Source organism: Gorilla gorilla, chromosome 12, assembly GCF_029281585.2.
Source record: "Gorilla gorilla gorilla isolate KB3781 chromosome 12, NHGRI_mGorGor1-v2.1_pri, whole genome shotgun sequence".
In the NCBI taxonomy this organism is placed as follows: domain Eukaryota; kingdom Metazoa; phylum Chordata; class Mammalia; order Primates; family Hominidae; genus Gorilla; species Gorilla gorilla.
This window is the reverse complement of record NC_073236.2, coordinates 43,448,515-43,467,487: the sequence shown is the minus strand read 5'-3', so window position 1 is coordinate 43,467,487 and position 18,973 is coordinate 43,448,515. Positions and strand designations below refer to the sequence as shown.

General features: G+C 44.5%; 1 long non-coding RNA gene across 1 annotated transcript; it reads left to right on the top strand.

The window, feature by feature from the left end:
• Positions 1-471: 471 nt before the first annotated feature.
• LOC109025662 (uncharacterized) lies at positions 472-17,906 on the top strand. The gene is made up of 4 exons (XR_002004583.4): positions 472-703; positions 9,757-9,992; positions 13,775-13,958; positions 17,143-17,906. It is a non-coding gene; the product is annotated as an uncharacterized lncRNA (long non-coding RNA).
• The last annotated feature ends 1,067 nt before the right edge of the window (positions 17,907-18,973 follow it).

Below are 18,973 nucleotides of genomic sequence, written 5' to 3'. Positions count from 1 at the left end.
AATATTTGCCTAGAGAGGAGGCAGGCCTGACTGGAGAAGCAGGCGACTTTGTCTGTGGAGCGTCCTCTCCCACCGACCACAGCAAATATTTCCTGTGCTTTCCGTCTCCAGGGTCAATTTCAGCCCTCTTACAAAGGCTCAATTTACGTTAGCAAATTCCAACTCATGAAAGCTCAGTTGTTCCCCTTGCAAACTAAAAATGGAAACCTCTAGTTTGCTGCTTTGGGCTGTTTAGTTGAAGGACGGCGTCATGGGGTTTGCTCTGTGTTCTGCGGTGTTTGAAGCAAAAACCGCCACAGGACCCTCGTGCTTCTGGAAGGAGCAGGCTTGCTCTATCTAAGCTGTCTCCTTCCGGTTCATATGACGGCAGCAAAGAAGTCAGGCCAAGTTCATTCACACCCAGACTGAGGCCCTTATCATCTGGGCTTTAAGAACTTTGTTTCTTGTTGCCATTATTCATCCTGGGAGGCATCCGGCTGCACCTCGGCTCCTTGCTTCCTCCGCCTCCCCATCTCTTTTAAGCAGGTTAGAAACAAATCAAAAGACTCATCCTTCAGAAATCTAGACACGAGGGAAACAGTGCACAGCTAGTCTAACCTGGCTTTAGGATTTGTTCTGCTCAGAGCACCACCAGGCCTACTTCATCTGTCTGCTATGTTCTTCATTCTGTGCAATATCAAAACGGAGAAATATCCATCACATGGTAAGTTTAGCAAGACTCTGCTCTCAATTAACAATGATAAAAGGGTGTGGCGCAGCATGCATTTCGCAGAGTCACATCGCAGAAGGTTTCATGCACAAATATCTCAGCTTATCTAAAGCAGAAAAGCCCAGCTGGGAAGCCTTGGCAGCCCACCTGCCTCGCAGGCAGAGCCAAACGCCCGCAAGAGAGGCTGCTGGTCCCATAGAAGGAGCAGAATTCTCTGCTTTCAGGACCTGGCCAAATGAGAGCCCTCTTCTGTCATAATGTTCACGTAAATGGGAAGCTTGTATGAAGCCATAAACAAAATGAAAGAGAGGAGGGTGCACTTTCCCTGGGGCTCAGGTCAAAGGTCAAGTGGCCAATCAGCCAACAGCCTCCACTCACATAGAAGTGTGCCGGCTTCCCAGGCCTCGCCTCCCCCAAAGTGCACCCCCTGCTTGTTTCCAACATCCTCTTTCCAGGCCTCTTTGGGGTTTAGTCACAAGCGCTTGGAGAAGCAGTTGCTTGATGAGAGCTGCCTGTGGGGAGTGTAGGGAGGGGAAGGGTGCAGGCTAGAGGCCTGGGTAGTGAGGGTGATGATAGGGGCTGCGTGGCCCAGCCCCTGGGGCAGCCTGAGCCTGGGGAGATTGAGCACCCCACAACAGAGAGGGCCCAGTCTAAGAGGGCTCCAGAATATCTTGAGGAAATCACGGTGTTTAGTGTTATTTGTGAAAGCTTTGCAAATGCCAGTCGCTCAGCAAGTCTGTTTATTTCCACAGTGTCCATGGCGAGGCCGGGCTTCTGCAACACCAGGCAGCACAGAGAAAGTGCTTGGGATGCACAGGGCAGAGGGCAGCCTGCTGTTGGGCAGGGTCCTGGGATCCACAGGGCAGAGGCCGGTCTGCCGTGGGGCAGGGTCCTGGAAGCTGCTCCTCCCATCCTATCTCCATTCACACTCAAGAAAATATAATAATTGTCTTCTAAAGGGTATCTTGAAGGCCAAAGGCACCAATGTTTAGCCTTCCGGTCATCTCCAATTGTGTTTGTGAGGGAGTCTACCATGGCTCCCTACTCCCACCCTTGGCAGAGTTGGGGACCCCCCTTTTCATGCTTATACATGAATATACGTTCCTGCCAGGAGCTCAGAAGTGCTGCTGGGAATAGAGGAGCTTGAGGTCATTGACCTCCTGGAATCCCAGCACTTTGGGAGGCCAAAGCAGGGTGATTGCTTGAGCCCAGGTGTTTGAGACCAGCCTGGGCAATGTGGCAAAATCCTGTCTCTACAAAAAAAAAAAAAAAAAAAAAAAATTAGCTGAGTGTGGTGGTACGCATCTGTGGTCCTAGCTACTTGGGAGGCTGAGGCAGGAGGATTGCTTGAGCCCAGGAGGTTGAGGTTGCAGTGAGCCAAGATGAGGCCACTGCACTCAGCCTGGGTGACAGAGTAAGACCCTGTCTCAAAACAAAACAAAACAAAACAAAAAGAAAAGAAAAAGAAAAAAAATCATTGATCTGAAAAAAAAGATGCCCAGAATAAATCATAAAGGGAAAAGGCAGGTTTCAAAGTGCCATATGTGGTACAATCCAATCTTCGTGAAGAAAAAAAAAAAAAAACTGTGATGAAGAATTTGGAAATGTATACAGCAAAATCTGTGATCTTTATTTTTCTTTTAATAAAGCTATTCCTACTACCTATCCTCCCCCAAATAATTCTTTTATTGCCACTGTAGTAAAATATAAAAATAGGTATCAATAGATAGCAATTGAGTGTATTTCACAACAACGAGAGGTGGGCAATGCCTGGATGGCCATATCTGAGGAGCATCACGAATAGGTGACTATGGACCTGCAGAGGAGAGGTTGGGGAGGGAGAGCATGGTATGCAGACGTACCTTCTCCACCCTGATTTGAGGTCTCCTCGGTAACCTGGGTCATAAAACAGAGTATTAATAAAGTTGGTGGATGGAAGAGCAAGAGCACAGGAAGGAGGAGCCAGAGGCAGTAAGGTCAGCTGTACCCTCGCCAGAGAGTAAGTGCCAACAACTGGCACAAGCATGAGCTGGCAAACATCAAGCTGGGAGTGTGGCGGGAAGAGAGGGGGCAGAGCAAACACAGGCTGCAGTGGACACATACACATATTTCTTGATTATGAGGATGAGTAAAAAGAAGAGGCTGGCAATTGTATAATGGTCTTCTGTCTTCATGCCAGATGGGCCAGGGTTCACCCAGGGCTGTGGTTTAGAGTCCTATAATCAAAGCGAGTGATAACACCTAGAGTGAAACCCCACAGGGCTGGGAGCTGCAATAGTGACATGTGAAAGCATAAGCTCTGGGGCAAAAAGCTTTTCCATCTCAGAATTTCTACTTCTTTTTTTTTTTTTTTTTTTTAAGATAGAGTCTCACTCTGTTGTCCAGGGTACAGTGCAATGGTGCAATCTCTGCTCTCTGCAACCTTCGCCTCCCTGGTTCAAGCAATTCTCCTGCCTCAGCCTCCCCAGTTAGCTGAGATTATAGGCGCCCACCACCATGCCCGGCTACTTTTTGTATTTTTAGTAGAGATGGAGTTTCACCATGTTGGCCAGGCTGGTCTCGAACCCCTGACCTCAAGGGATCCGCCCGCCTCAGCCTCCCAAAGTGTTGGGATTACAGGCATGACCCACCGTGCCTGGCCTAAAGAAGCCTTTCAAAAGTATCTCTGGGTCCAAAAAGCCTTTTGGTATCTTTTTTTGAAAAAAGCCTTTCAAAAGTAGTTCTGGGGCAAAAAGCCTTTCAGTATCTTAGTTGAAAGGAGAAAAAGTCAGGTTGGGACACTTAATAAAAATATTTAAAATAGGACAAATGAGTACAGAAAATAATATACTCTCATCATACCATTACCCAGATTTAGTAAATTAGGTTCAGATATTTTTTAAGGAATGGAAACTACAGATGCAATCGAATTGGCTTTGGCTTCTTGATGTCATTCCCTTCCTCCCCTCACTAAGAACTAACTATGCAGAGGTTAGTGAATGTTCTTCTTGATTATGTTTTTATACTTTTCCTATAGATAATATTGACACGTTCCTCAGACACACAAATATTCTTGATGAGATATAGCAGGATATAATAGTGTTTGCATAAAATAATGGTGCTTGCAATAAGCTTCTCTCTTGTGGGCAATATTAATTTGGTTTTTTTAAAGTTCTTTATATCCATGAGGAGGGGAAAAATCACATTTTGAAGAGATGTCTTACTGATTCATAGATTTACGAGTTAAAGGAGATAAGAGACTCCTTTTGCAAAAGACATAATATACCAATTTTAAATAATTGGTTTAACTGATATAATTTTGCAACTTGCTTTTCTCCCACTTGACATTATGTTTTTGACATTCATTCATGATGAAGTATGCTGCTTTAGTTAATTAACTTTTAATCCTGTGTAATAAGTATAGTATTCTACTGTATAAATATACTATAATTTACCCATTTACTGTTAATGGACATTTTGATTTTTGCCTTTTCTTCTGATATAAGCAATGCTACAGTGAGCACTTTTATACATGTGCCATCATGGCCAAGTGTGAGTTTCTCTAGCATGAACCATGAAAGCAACACTGCTCGGGTAGACGATACATACTCATCTTCCCCTTAACCAACTATTACCAAATTGTCTTTCAAAGTCTTGAGCCAGTTCCCGCTTCTGCCAGCAGTTTGTGAGTTCTCATTTCTCTACATCTTCATCAATACTTTTGAGTATAAACTAAAATAACTCATTTTTCTTATTACTAGTGAATAATCATGTTTTCATATATATAGGCTATTCAGTTTTTCTTTTCTGTGTTTTATCCATTTATATCCCTTGCTCATTTTTTTCTATTGGCCTGTTTATAGCTTACTGATTTGTATGAATTTTTTACACATACTAGGTTCTAATCGTTTTCTGGTTATCTAAATTGCAAATCTTTTTCTAACTGGTGACTTGCCTATTCACTTTGTTTATGGTGGCTTTTCATATAAAAAATTTTGGGGCCAGGTGCAGTGGCTCATGCCTGTAATCCCAGCACTTTGGGAAGCCAAGGCAGGAGGATTACTTAAACCCAGGAATTTGAGACCAGCCTGGGCAACAAAGAGAGACCCTGTCTCTACAAAAATAAATATATAAATAATAAAAAATACAACATTAGCGTGGCATGGTGGGGCACTCCTGTAGTCATAGCTACTTAGGAGGCTGAGGCAGGAGAATCCCTTGAGCCCAAGGGTTTGAGGCTGCAGTGAGCTGCCGTCACACCACTGCACTCCAGCCTGGGCGACAGAGCAAGACTCTGTCTCTAAAAATAAACATGAATAAATAAATAAAGTTTACCTAATTGTAGTCAAATACATCAGTCTTTCCCTTTCAGTTTTGGGTACACTTATATGGCATAAAGAGGTTTTTTTTTTTTTTTTTTTTTTTGTTTTTGTTTTTTTTTTTTCAAGACAGAGTCTTGCTCTGTAGCCAGGCTGGAAGTCAGTGGCATGATCTTGGCTCACTGCAACCTCTTCCTCCTGGTTTCAAGCAATTCTTCTGCCTCAGCCTCCTGAGTAGCTAGGGCTACAGCTGCTCGCCACCGCACTGGCTAATTTTTATATTTTTAGTAGAGGCAGCGCTTTACTATGTTGGCCAGGCTGGTCTCAAACTCCTGACCTTAAGTGATCCGCCCACCTCGGCCTCCCAAACTGCTGGGATTACAGGTGGGAGCGATTGCACCCGGCCTATATTTTCTTGCATTTTCTTCCAACTGTTTTAAAGTTTTGATTTTGCATTTAGATTTTTCATACCTCAGAAAGTAATGTATTTTCTCCCGCACTGAGCCTTAATTTTCCAAGCACCGCTTGCTGAGTAACCTGTCCTTTCTGCAATGTATCACGCCGTCTCTGTTATAGCCTGAGCCTCCATATGCCTGAGGCTGCTTTCAGATGCTCTGTTCTGTTCTATTTCCTTTTTCTGTATACTTTGCAACATTTATTTTTTTTGCAGGGCAAGTCTCCCAACTATTTTCTTCTTGAATTTTTATGTTCTTAGGTTCAGAAATGTTTTTTTTTTGAAAACTGGTCACTGGTTTCTGTTTCCTTTAGGGGTATGACAAAGTATCAGTTAGGAATCTTTCTCTTCCAAGGAACAAAAAGTGCTTCTGACTATTTTAAGCAAAAAGAAGGGGGGGGTGGTGATGGGAAGAATTTTTTCACAAGGATATGAGGCTCACAGAATTGGCAGGAGACTGAGAGATCTGGCTTAGAAAATGGGTCAGAAGCAAGGCAGTGCCAGGAGAGGAAGCAGAATGAAGCCTAACCACAAAGCAGCCTGGAACATGGTGGTGCCAGCGCCTTCCACCGCTCGCTCACTGGCTGCAGAGTGGACCCTCAGTGGGATATAACTGAACTGACTTTATAGGACTTACCTTTTAACGTTAGAAGTTGCCCAGCAGAGAGGGTGATTTTATGTGATATTATTGATGCTGAAGCACCATTTTTTTAAACTATCCAAAAGACACCGAAATCATGCCATAATCAAAGATGATTGATTTGTTTTTTATTTGACTTGACTTGACTTGTTCCCCTATGTCTCAGGTCAACAAATAACAAATTCACATCAACTGCATCAAATGATTTTTATATAGGTTCAAATAGTAGGTCTTCGTCGTAGCTATATATTAGAATCACCTGGAAAGCTTTCACAACTTATTGATCCCCTCAACTCTCTTAAGACCAATTAAGTCAGAATCCCTGGTGTTGGGACCTGAGCTTCAGTGTTTTTTTTTTTTTAAAGCTCTCCTTCCCTTATCCACTGATGCTAACAGGCAGGCAGTGCTGAGAGTCGTTGGGCTAAAAGCAAACAGTTGTGCTAACACCAATTACAAGTGAGATTGCCTCTATATCAAAACTGTTCCTCCATGTTTGGTTTGTACAGTAGCACCACAATGTAGACTCAAAAGAAGCATTGACAGATTGGAATCTATTTCAAACTTGCATACTTCATCGATGGAAACAAAGGCTGGTAAAAGATCTACACGTTCCTCAGACACACAAATATTCTTGATGAGATATAGCAGGATATAATAGTGTTTGCATAAAATAATGGTGCTTGCAACCAACTTCTTTCTTGTGGGCAATATTAATTTGATTTTTTTAAGTTCTTTATATCCATGAGGAGGGAAGAAAAATCAGGTTTTGAAGAGAAATCTTACTGACTCATAGATTTACAAGTTAAAGGAGATAAGAGACACCTTTTGCAAAAGACATAATATACCAAACTTTATTTTCATCAGGAGAAAACCATGCTGATAGACTTAATTACAGTAAACAGTTCAGCAATTAGGATCTATCACTCAGAACATGATCTGAGTGATTTCGATAGCAAGAGTGCTGCTCCTGAGGCATATTTGTCTTCTTCAAATTTGAGTGATTTAATTCCTTAGATTGGTTGGCTTTCAAAAGAGGGAATTCTTGGAACCATTCTAAAGAGGTCTCTGGATGACTTCAGAGTAAACCTTAAATTAATCATATGTGAAGATCTATGCTTCCATAATGTTTCCAAAAGGCGTATTTTGATTGACATTCTCAGGTATATGTATGTTGCTGATCCTAAACATGAGTCCAACAACTGTACCCACTATTAGTGGTGTACCACAGATGTTCAATAACCAGCTCTGGGCTGGGCTTGTCAGCTCGCCCCTCTAACACTTTGGGAGGCCAAGACCAGTCTGGGCAACATAGTGGGACCATGTCTGTACAAAACAACAACAACAACAAAATGGATGTTGTAATGTGTACCTGTAATCTTAGATACTTGAGGGGCTGGGGCAGGAGGATTGCTTGAGCCCAAGAGTTCGAGGTTATTATGAGCTATGATCACATCACTGCACTTCAGCCTGGGCAACAGAGCAAGACCTTGATTCTGAAAAATATTAATAATAATTTTAAAAATAATCAGCTGTCTTTGGGGGAAAAGTGCTGTTATGTAGTGGTTGCCTACTTCTATACTGCAAACACTACCAGCTATGGCCAAGTTGATTTCAAGCTACCAAATTGAGGTCACTTAACACGGAGTTGGGAAGAGTTACATGGATGTACACCATTGTATAATAACTCCTTTATACAGATACAATAGATAGAAATAAGAGTATAGATAATAGTAATATATCATAAAACAGGAGGTCATCCATTTTGAATATCAATTACCTCTGCTTTTAATATATTTAATTAAGTCTTATACAGTTTATTTTTTAGTAGACTTTATTTTTTAGAACAGTTTTAGGTTCACAGCAAAACTGAGCAGAAAGTGCAGAGTTCCCATATATCCCCTGCATCTTCTCCCACAGCTCCTTCTACCCCACTATCAATATCCTACACCATGCAATACATTTGTTACAACTGATAAACCTACACGGACTCATGATTATCATCCAAAGTCCATAGTTTGTATTAGTGTTCACTCTTGGTCTTGTACATTTTATGGGTTTTGATAAATATATAATGATATGTATCCACCATTATAGTATCATAAAGAATAGTTTCATCACCCTAAAAGTCTGTGCTCTGCCTTTTCATTCCTTCCTCCCCCAAACCCTGGGAACCACTGATCTTTTAATTATCTCTATAATTTTTCTTCTTTCAGAAGGTCATATAGTTACAATCATATAGTCTGTAGTCTTTTTAGATTGGCTCTTTCTTTCTTTCTGTCTCTCTTTCTTTCTTTCTTTCTTTCCCTTTCTTTCCTTCCTTCTTTCCTTCTTTCCTTCCTTTCTTCCTTCCTTCCTTCTCTCTCTCTCTCTTTCTGTCTTTCTTTCTTTCTTTCTTTCTCTTTTTAACAGAGTCTCACTCTGTCGCCAGGCTGGAGTGCAATGGCAGGATCTCCGCTCACTGCAACCTCTGCCTTCTGGTTCAAGTGATTCTCCTGCCTCAGCCTCCTGAGTAGCTGTAGCTGGGACTACAGGCATGCGCCACCACGCCCGGCTAATTTTTGTATTTTCAGTAGAGACGGGGTTTCAGCATGTTGGCCAGGATGGTCTTGATCTCTTGACCTCGTGATCCGCCTGCCCCAGTCTCCCAAAGTGCTGGGATTACAGGTGTGAGTCAACACACCCGGCTGGCTTTTTCTTTCACTTAGTAATATACACTTAATATTCCTCCATGTCTTTTCATGGCTTGGTAGCTCATTTCTCCTTAATGCTGAATACTATTCCACTGCCTGGATGTACCACAATTTATGTAGCCATTCACCTACATTTTGGTTACTTCCAGATTTTGGCATTTATAAATGAAGCTACTATAAACATCCGTGTGTATTATAAGTTGTTATGTGGACATAAGTTTTCAACTCATTTGGGCAAATACCAAAGAGTGCAATTGCTGGATACAGAGTTTAATTTTTAATAATGGCGGTGTTTAAAAATCACCTTGGAAAATTCCTGGAAATTTAACAAGAGGTTCTCATCCACTGGTGTGAGCCAGTGTTGGCCTATCACTGCATTATAATTGCATCCCTACCCTTCCTCCAAGTTGGGCTTAATACAAATTCAAATGAGTTTTAGGGGGACTCCAACTGAAGTCCATCTGTGACATGTCTTTAAAATGTTGCTTTTGTATGTGTGTATGTATGTATGTTCCAGTGGGTTTATTAAGTAAAAAAAAATAGCCTGGTTGGTTCTCAGCTTTCCAACAAAAGCAAGTCAAAGCCAGTATCAGGATTTTTTGCTCCTTCCTGTAAACTAAAAATAAGATGCTAAGCTCCTCCACCAACAAAATGGATCCCCTTGTGGCCGAAGGGATCCCAGGAAAACCTTAAAACTTAGTTCCCAGCCATGAAGGGACAGGAGGTCAAATATACCTTGTTATACCCCCGCCTTTTTTCTCTTTAGACACAAAAACCAACCAGCATTAATGTTAAAATAGAGATCATAAGACCGACAGAATGAACTCTTTGTGGCCATAAGACACCAAATTATAAACAAGACCTAAGGCCATGCCAAGCGAAGAGTTAAGTCACACACACCACACACACAACACTTAAAGAATAAACTAGGTTCTAACTGCCACAAGGTTTTTCCTTTTCTCCAGCAGCTAAACAAGAACTGACCTCAAGATAAGCAAGATTAAAACAATTACAACTCACCCAGCTCACGGACGCTGAGTAACTGACCCCTGTTCCACCAGCCATAACTACAGCTTTGATTGGATGAGAGACTGACTCCAGTAACTTTCTCCTGATAAGAGACCACCGGCCATGGACTGGTTCTGGCTGGTTTGCAGAAAGTACATTCATCCGCCTTCATGTCCTGAAAAGACCTTTTGAGGTGTGGGGCCTAATTTTAATACATTTAAATGTTAAATCTCCACCCCAAAGTGAACCTGGGTTGTATGTTACATGCATGTTTGTTCAATATGCATGTGTCGGGACTACCTTCATGAATATTCGTAGTTCTTCCTGTAACCTGTTGAATATGTATATTTGGCCATCCTGTCCAGCATGAAGCTTCTGTCCCAGCCCCTCCTCCTTCGAAGTGCCTGACTCCGGTCTTGGCCAGAGGCACACTTCTGAGCCTGCAGGATGGCCACCTTGCAGGCTGTAACCCTTTACAAGAAATAAAATCTCCTCTCCTCACAATTTATAAATTTGTGATATTTTTGGTTAACATTCCAAAGCATCGTGCACAGAATGTGATAAACCCCTCCCACTGGAGGTTCTTAAACTGCTCCTTAGAATCTCAGGGGCTGCCGAGGTGCCCTTAGGGCAGCAACCCATTTTAAGTAGAGCTCACCACCCCTCCATCCCACCCCCATCTTTTTCACCATGATCTCCTCAAACAGGGCGCCTTCACTCTTCTGTTTGATGTACTGGGTTTCTGCATTAGACTTTGTTTGAAGAAGGATTTCTTTGTCTATAAACACTTTGAAACCTCTGCCTTGGAACTCAAAATGTTAATGAAGGAATTGGACTGTGCCTCACACCATTAATCACGGACCGGTCCGCTGTGCTGCTTCTGCCATGTTTGCAGTCGCCTCAACAAAAACTGTTCCGAGCATCAGGAGTGAGTTTAGGGAGCAAATGCCTATAGCACTGTGGTCTAAGATGTCCATGTCCATAGTGATAAGAAATGGAGACCCAATTGTTACATGGTGCTGTCTACTTTGTTACAGCTATGTGTGGAATTATTTTGGGCTCACCCCTGGAGCTGCCAGTTAACGCTGTAAAATTGAGAGAAGAAGCAAGTGTGATCCATTTTTATTTCCTCTGATTGAATTAGTTTTTCCTGGAGGGAAGACCCATTAAGATCCAGCATTTGTTATCAGGGCTTGGTATGATCCATGTCTTGGCTGAAACATTTGCTGGTCCCATTAGACAAGACTGCCCACAACTTACGTTTGCTGTTTTGTACACAATTTTTTTCCTCTCATATTCAGAGATTTATCACATTGAGTCCAGGCAGTCTGTCTTTATACTTTATACATAACTAATCTGTAAGCACGGTGTATCCTAAAGCACACTCAGAAGCTATTGATAGATCAGGAATGGGAGGAATAAACACATAGAGCGTCCTCCTTGGTATCCTGTTTGTTGGCACTGGTTATACCACCCATTCCCATGATGAAGAGATAAAGTTGTGCCAAAACTGTCTACCTCTCTTCCTTGTGGGGGAAGCATCCATTCATCCCAGTCTGTTTTAGAGGTAAGTTAGAGGAAAACTTTCTTCTGTACTTTTTCCCTTTTGCAAGCAACCTTCTGGAGGGATTTCTGAACCTCCTTTTTTTAGTTTTTTCTCCTCCTTCCTTTGTGTTCATGGAGGGACTGCAGCTGCTTTCCTCCCTGACTGTGGCTTAGTAGCTACTATATTTATAGATTTCATATTGCAGTGATGAGAAGATTTGTAAAGATTATGTAAATTGTATACTGTTAAAGGAGACATGTCGGGTTGCTCTCCAGACTTTGGGTGCTTTGAACGGAAAGAACAACGCAATTCTGGAAGTTCTTTTCAGTTCCTTTGGGGACAGACCTCACTGTTATTTGGAAGTGATCAGTGATCGGAAATGATGTCATTCCCCAGACCTTGAGATCAAAAAATGTCAACGCCTGGAGAAACTTTAGAGTGTATCTGGTGAACTCGGTTATTTTATATACGAGGGAAATGAAACCAGAGAGGCTAGCCAGCCTGAAGGGTACCACACAGCTCAAAAGTGAGACAGTCAGGCCCAGAGTTCAGGTAGGCCACTGCACATTTAGGGGAGTTTTGCTTTCTTTTGGTTTTGCTTTGTTTTGCTTTAGCTTCTTGAAACTCTCCTGGGGGCAAGCCTTTATGTAAAAAGAGAATGAAATCAGGGCTCTGGTTGGGTGCTGAGAATGCATGTGAGGGAGTTCTAACAGAGCAAGAAGGAGCCCAGCCTCCCTTGCTTGTAGCATGAGCTACTGACAGATGGCTTCTTCCCTTCCTCTAAAAAAAAAAAAAAATTAAAAAGAACATAAAGAAATAAATCAGTAGAATTCTAAACAGCAAAAGGCCCACTGAGGTCTAAGCAAGTCCTAAAAGGTAGTAACTACAGAGGCCTTTAGATCTTCAGGAATGTGCTGAATTGCTCAGACAGCCGAGACGGTGGAATTCTGGCTGAAATGGTCCTTCCTAACCTTGAGTCAGAAACCTGGGGCTCTCGGCTGCTCCAATTGAGGGTCCCACCCAAGCACCTGAGAGGGAAGGTGATGTGCAGAGCAAAAGGTCTAGCCGCAGCCACCTGGGCTTTTGCAAACCCCAGCAAATTACAAACAGCCCTTCCCTGGTTTGCTGACAGGTTCACTTCTGGGAAAGTTAAATGCAGGCCTGGCTCTAGGCAAAATTGTAAAGTAAGTGAGTCTGTTTTCAGCATATTCTTCTCCTCCTTATTAGCAGCGCCCAGTTCCAGCTGTCACTAGCATCCTATGCACCCACTGTGGCACTGTTGGTGTCAGTGCTAGGCCTTTCCCTTCCTCCCCTAGTCAGCAGCTTCCCATTCCCAGTCCAGGGCCCCAGGGCAGCCCTGTACTCCCCATTCCAAGCCCAGCCTTTCCAACAAACTGACTTGTGCCTGCGCATTGGTGGCTTCCAATGGATTCTTTCTTTCACTTCCTCCCAGGCAATATGCTTTCACTTTGGCAATGGCTGGCTGGATACAACTTAATCGGATTATTCAGAAGGTAGAAATTTCCAGTGTGGGAGCAGTGCACAGAGTGGGAGGCAGGCAGAGGGAGGCAGGGAAGGGTTTGGCCTCTGAGTGGCAGTTGGTCCCTTGCTCTGGCTGTGGCTGAAGGCCCTGGGAGAGGGACAGATGACATGGCATGTTGAAGGCTTTTCCTGGCACTGGGATCCTGTGAAACACTCACAGAGATCTGCTTTTCTTACATCCCCCAAGTTAGCAAATAAATGCTCATAAAACTGGCCGGGTTTGGCTATTTCATAATGAGGCTTGCACACACCACGACCCCTTCTGAGGCCATTCTTACAGGATTTAGGTTTTACCCAGCTTAAGAATTCTGCGTGTCTCTGATGACAAGGTCTCAGATTCTCTTACCCAGCTGCATGAAGCCAAGTGACAGACGGAGTTCCGTGCTGCTCTTGGGGCTTTTTTCCTCCTCTTGCATTTTCTTGTTAGTCCTCAATTCGGAGGGGGCAGGAGCTGTGTTACTGAGACTCAGAACTCTTGTTTTCCACCATCATGTTGTGTTTTTCATTGAAACCATTTTCACTGTGTCTCTACGCTGGTTTTAAATGAGGATGACATCACGAGAAATGTTTTTTAAACTACTGTCCTTGGGGAGGAGGGAGCTTGGTGCTGGTGTCTGAAGTCTGCCTCTCTCTCTGCTTTGATAACCCCGGCAGCATCAGTATATGATCATTTGCATCCGCGTATAGCAAGTCGCCCTGGTTAGCAATGCACTTCTTCCTATTTTTACTCCTGTGTGTGTGCTGACTCTCACCCACCTACTCTACTGTGTCACCAGCTGAGACTGGTGGCCCCTTTGTGCAAGGCCAGCTTCAACTGTGGGCAGATATCAGGGAGAGGTGGCCTAAAGAGGCTGAGTCCATTTGGATCCTGCCTCTCTCTTCCCCAGCAGGCAGAAACTGTGCGTGTGTTCCCCGAGCAATTCCGGACAAGGCCATCTGCAGCTTGCACAGCTCAGCCCCAGGAGGATGAGCACATAAGGGCTGAAAAATCTTGGGAAGAGTGATAGCGATGGTGTTTCCTCTCCAGGGATGACACCCTAAAGACTGGGCCCTGTGCAGGGACGATACAAGGTGAGTGGTGCCGGCCCAAAGATGCACCAGACTCACCCAAACACAGTCCCTATTGTTTCTCTCCACCAAGGATCCTCTCAGCTCCAGGGGAGAAGAGACTTTCCCTTCCTATTGAGCTCTGCAATTTTCTTTAGATAAACCAATGCCACAAAAACAAGACAGGTGCCTTGCAGGCCATCCACACACTCACATAAAATAATCACCAGACTTTATTTTAGAAGCCACCAGAATAATAGCTGAGGCATCCAGGAACAGTGTTGAGGAGTGTCTGTGAATGATAATTAAACGTGGCTACCTCCCACGCCAAAGACAGCTTCCGCTTGCAGAGACAACTTCAAATGCAATGTTAGCTGTGCAGTCTGTGACTTCCTTAGTGCCAATGAGGCCTATGAAGTGTTCAGTGCTATGTGCCAAAGACTTAAAAATTGACTTTCATAAAAGTCATCGTTTATGCCATGGCTGACTCCCTGTTCAAAGAAGGGGTTTCCAAAGCCCCAGAAAGAAGGAGCCTTAGGCACACTCAGATCAGAGCTCAATGAGAGGTTAAGACTCTCCAGTACAGACAACCAAAAAATCGCAATCCCTTGACAGACTTCCTTTTGGAAGGGGGAGTGGTGCTGGATTTCAGCCTCCTTTCTGATTCCTTTCACAGTGAGGGCAGGCTGTGGTGCTCACGGGCTTGTGGGAAGGGCATAGTCACAGGAGATGGGGCCTGTGCAGCCTTAGCTCAGGCCCCCAAGGTATTTCCAGGATGTTGCCGCCTACCTGAGCCCCTGTCCCCAGAGGATGCATGGATGAATGACCCTGAGTGTCCCATCATGGCCATCTAAGTTCCACCTGTCTGTCCCTAGCCAGAGTCTCTGCTTGCCCCCTCTCCTTTTCCCCCTTGCTTTTCCCAGCTTATGCATCATGCTCTTTGCACACTGTACCATCATCCAAGCTCTACTCTTCCTTCAAGGCCAAATTCAAATTCCAATTCCTTTATGGAATCTTTATTGCCAGAGGTAGTAATAACACAATAATGTCCTGCAAGCATGCAATGGTTTAGAGCTTTCCTATCCATTACCTCATTCAAAGGTCCTAGAGTTCCGGAGCTGAAAGCCTTACAAACCATCACACTATGATTTTATGGAGATGCAGGCTAAGGAAGCATACAGGATGCTACTGTTGGTGGTGAGCAAGGAAGAGCTCTCAGGCCTCTTGACCACCCAGACCAGTATTCCCCACAGCAGAGACTCCTGCAGGCTGCAGGTGAGATGACTGGGCAGGGTGACTCACCCCTGCCCACACGACCAGCCGAGCAGCCTCATTAGTGTCTGCGTCTTCTGACTCCTGGTTCAATGCTTTCAACCAGATGGAGCTGCCCTCCTGTAAATCGTGGATTGTCCTTGTGGAACAGCTCTGGGGGTTAGTGTGGCAAAGCTATTTCACCACACATGTGACTCAGCCTTACCCCCGGCGTTGTTATTTAAAATCTTTGACCCCAATAAAGCTCCTAAAGAATAGGGCCAATATTTTATACCCCCTGAGGTTCTTACTGCCCTATTTCACTGCTCCAGTAATTAGTGCAGGACTTTCTCTGGATTGATGGGATGGAGAACCATCCTTGTTTAAACAAGGCAGGAGGACAAAAAGGCAGAAATCAGTGAGAACTAAGCCTTCTCTGCCTGGGAGAGGAAACAGGGGCTTATGCACAGAGAGGAAGGCTGAGGATGGAGGGCAGGCCAGTGGGAAGCGGCAGCTCACACCTGCGAGGGCCAGCCATAGCAGGCAGGTTTGGAGGAGTCTGTCCTGGAAGACTCGACACACACCAGCCATCACCCATCACCCTCCCTTCACTCCACTTATAGGAAAGAGGCCCAAACCCTCCAGACCCTGACCTATCCAGGAACTGGGTTTACTCCAAGGCTTGACAGGCCACATTCTCCCAACCTTTGTGCAGCCTGCTTGTGGGGCCTCTTCCCAGCTCTGGGGCTGGATTAGATAGGAAGAGACTCCACCAAGATGTTTCTGAGGTCTCCTTTGCCCATTTTTTCTTGCAAAGACACAAGATAGGGCCCCTGGCAAGGATGCTGCCATTTCTGCCTCATGTGACTGTATCTGCCACTGAGGCCAAGCCAGATTGCCACCTGGTGCTGGGGACATCTGGCCTGAGACCCTCATCACTTGGTGGAATCTTATGCTGGGTCTTCACCACAGGCATTTCTCTTTTTCCCAGTGTCTTTTCCAGTAGTGAATTACTTTTGTCTATATTCTAGGCTCCTGTTCTTGGGTGTGTCAGAAACAGGTAGACACGGTGACTGCCCTGCTGGGGAACTTGACGGATTCTCAAGGTCTTGTGGCAAGTGGCAGCCACACCCACAAAGCCAAAATAAGTCCCCTGTTGATCTGCCTGAGGGCCTGGTATGCTCAAGCCACCTGTTGGGCTCCGACATTTCTCTAGAAGGTTCCTATTACATGCATAGTTATTATATGGGAGATTTGAAACTAATTGATCTTTGGGCAAATAATAATTGTCCCCAAAGAAGCACAGGATCCTATACAAATAACACTTACTGGGGTTTAATTTCGGTTGTAGGTATAGATTAGTTTATTCACCTGAAAACCAAATGAGTTGGACTAATTTCTCCAGATTATTTTTAACACCAAATATATGGGTTTTGGAATCTAGCAAGGTAGGTGGTTGAGGGATTTCTTTTTTTTTTTTTCTTTTTTAGCTTTCTGATTTGCCCATTTGTGGCACAAGACTTGGGTCAAACTTGTGAATTACTGTCTTCATTTCATAAGGCAGAAGCCCTGGGAGGCCTATCAACACTTCCATGGAAGGCTGAAGGCTCCCTGGAAATTAGGTTGAGGGGCTTCTCTCTTGCAGGGATATTGCTGAGCACGGGGAAGGCTGGAGCAGTCTGTCACAGTACCGTCTTTGCCGTACCTCGGGACATAGCCTGGATAAGCAAGGCCGGGCAGGTGGGCTTGCGGGTAGACCTAGAATGAGCGTAGCCAATGCTGTGGTGAGGACAGCCCACCTGGACCCTTTGTCACTGTGATTCCCCCAGCTGTGGGGAAGGCTGAAGAGAGGACTGTCAGGAGCAAGGGGCTGTCCTGGGACAGATGCTGTGCATATGCTCTGTCACTGAACGTCACAGAACACTGGCAGCTAAGTGTCCTCATCTGCTTTTTACAGGTAAGAAAGCAGAGGCTCCAGCAGGGAGCTTGCCTGGGGCCATGCTGCATTCTCAGGCAAGGCAGCTCTTCCAGGGCCAGGAGACCCCTGCTAGCTACTTGCCAGTCAACTGTTGTCTCCCTTTGGGAACATCACCTCTGCTGCTGGGCTGGACTTCCTCCCAGCACCAGATGGTGTCACTGACCACCTGAAACACAGTCGATACTGCTACAAACACATCATGCAGTCTTTTTCCTTTCTGATGAGAATTGCACAAAATCGAATTGACCACCTGGAACAAATGCAGCTGATACCATTAAAAACACACCATACAGATCTTTTAGTTTTTAATGGGAATTGCATGAAATCAGATTGACTGGAATGCTTGTGTCTGTGGAGCCCAAGCATGTGGCATGCTATATAGATGGTGAATTCATCTGTGCATGAGGCCGCACGTTTGACGCATCTCCACCAACATAGCGATTGCTTCCCGGCATGCATGACTAATAGTGAGTTGTAAAAAGGAAACTTCACTTAACTATCAATAATCAAAGGGATTTTCAATCAACCATGCTAGAGGAAAGATGGTATTCTCTTCTGTTCTCTGTAGAAAAGGCAATAAAAATCAGTGCCACATAACAAGGTTATTAGAGGATGTAGCATAGGGGTATCACATAGTTAATTAATGAAAATGTTCTCTTATTTTCTGGGTATCCCAAGGCTTTAAAAAATGTATAATTTGTTACAAGTTTTTGTTGTAAATACACATTCAATTTCATGTGTGATTTTTGTATAAGGAGTTTTGCATTCATTTTGTGTATGTTTCCAGCCCCATAGGAGGGCTCCACCCACCTGCTGTGCACCAACAATGGAGAAGCTGTGCCAGGAGGGAGACATGGAGGTGGGCATGGGGGTGGTGGGCGACGGGAAGGTAACCAGCTGTGAAAGTCCCTGCGTGTCGTTCTAAAGGAGCCCAACTCTTGTTGGGGGAGTCTATGGACTTCTAAACAGAGAAATGACAGGATGAGATTTGTGTCTTCAGGTGGTCCTGGAGGAAGGAGGTAGGGTGGTCTAAGGTGGGAAAAAGGGGTGACAGGCAGGTGAGCAAGGAGGCCACAGCAGCGGCATAGGTGAAAGATAATGAGACACTCCTCTGGAGCAGGAGGGGTGAGAAGGATAGTTCCAGTGGTGCTCACGAAGCAGACTGGGCAGAACTCCATGGATGACAGACAAGGAATTCATGTGGGTGTGCTGGGGCCCAGGGACTGGGTAGATAGAGGGAGTACAGTGAGATAGAGAAAGGCCCGAGGAAACTGGGGTTTGACCTTGGATGGCGGGGAGGGTGGAAACACCATTCAGAGAGAGCCCAGGAGGAGCAGCAGCTCTGAGCAGATAATGAGTCCAGTGTTGGGCCTGAACAGCCTCAAGTACTGACCCACAAAGCTAAAAGAATGAAATGATCTGAGTCAACAAATTACACACTGAATGAGCCCAGTGGCATGCCAGGCCAGCATGAGGGTGGACAGATTGAACGGTGGCTGTGACGCAGCCTGGGCCCCAGGGAAGAGGTCACAGAACGGCAGACCAAACTGCCCCACTGAGTTTCTTTTTTAATTACACAGCATTTTAGTTAATTATTAAAAATAAGAAATGCATTAATATGTTGCAAAAATCAATACTTACAAAAGGATATTTGCAAAAAGCTTCCTGGTTCCCCTTCCTGGATTCAGTCAATGTTACCAGTTTCCTGTATATTCTTAAAGATATTTCACGAACATGCAAGAAAATATGTACTGGTATGCACAAATGTTCTTTTCACTTTATTGTATATCTTGAAGATAGATTCATATTA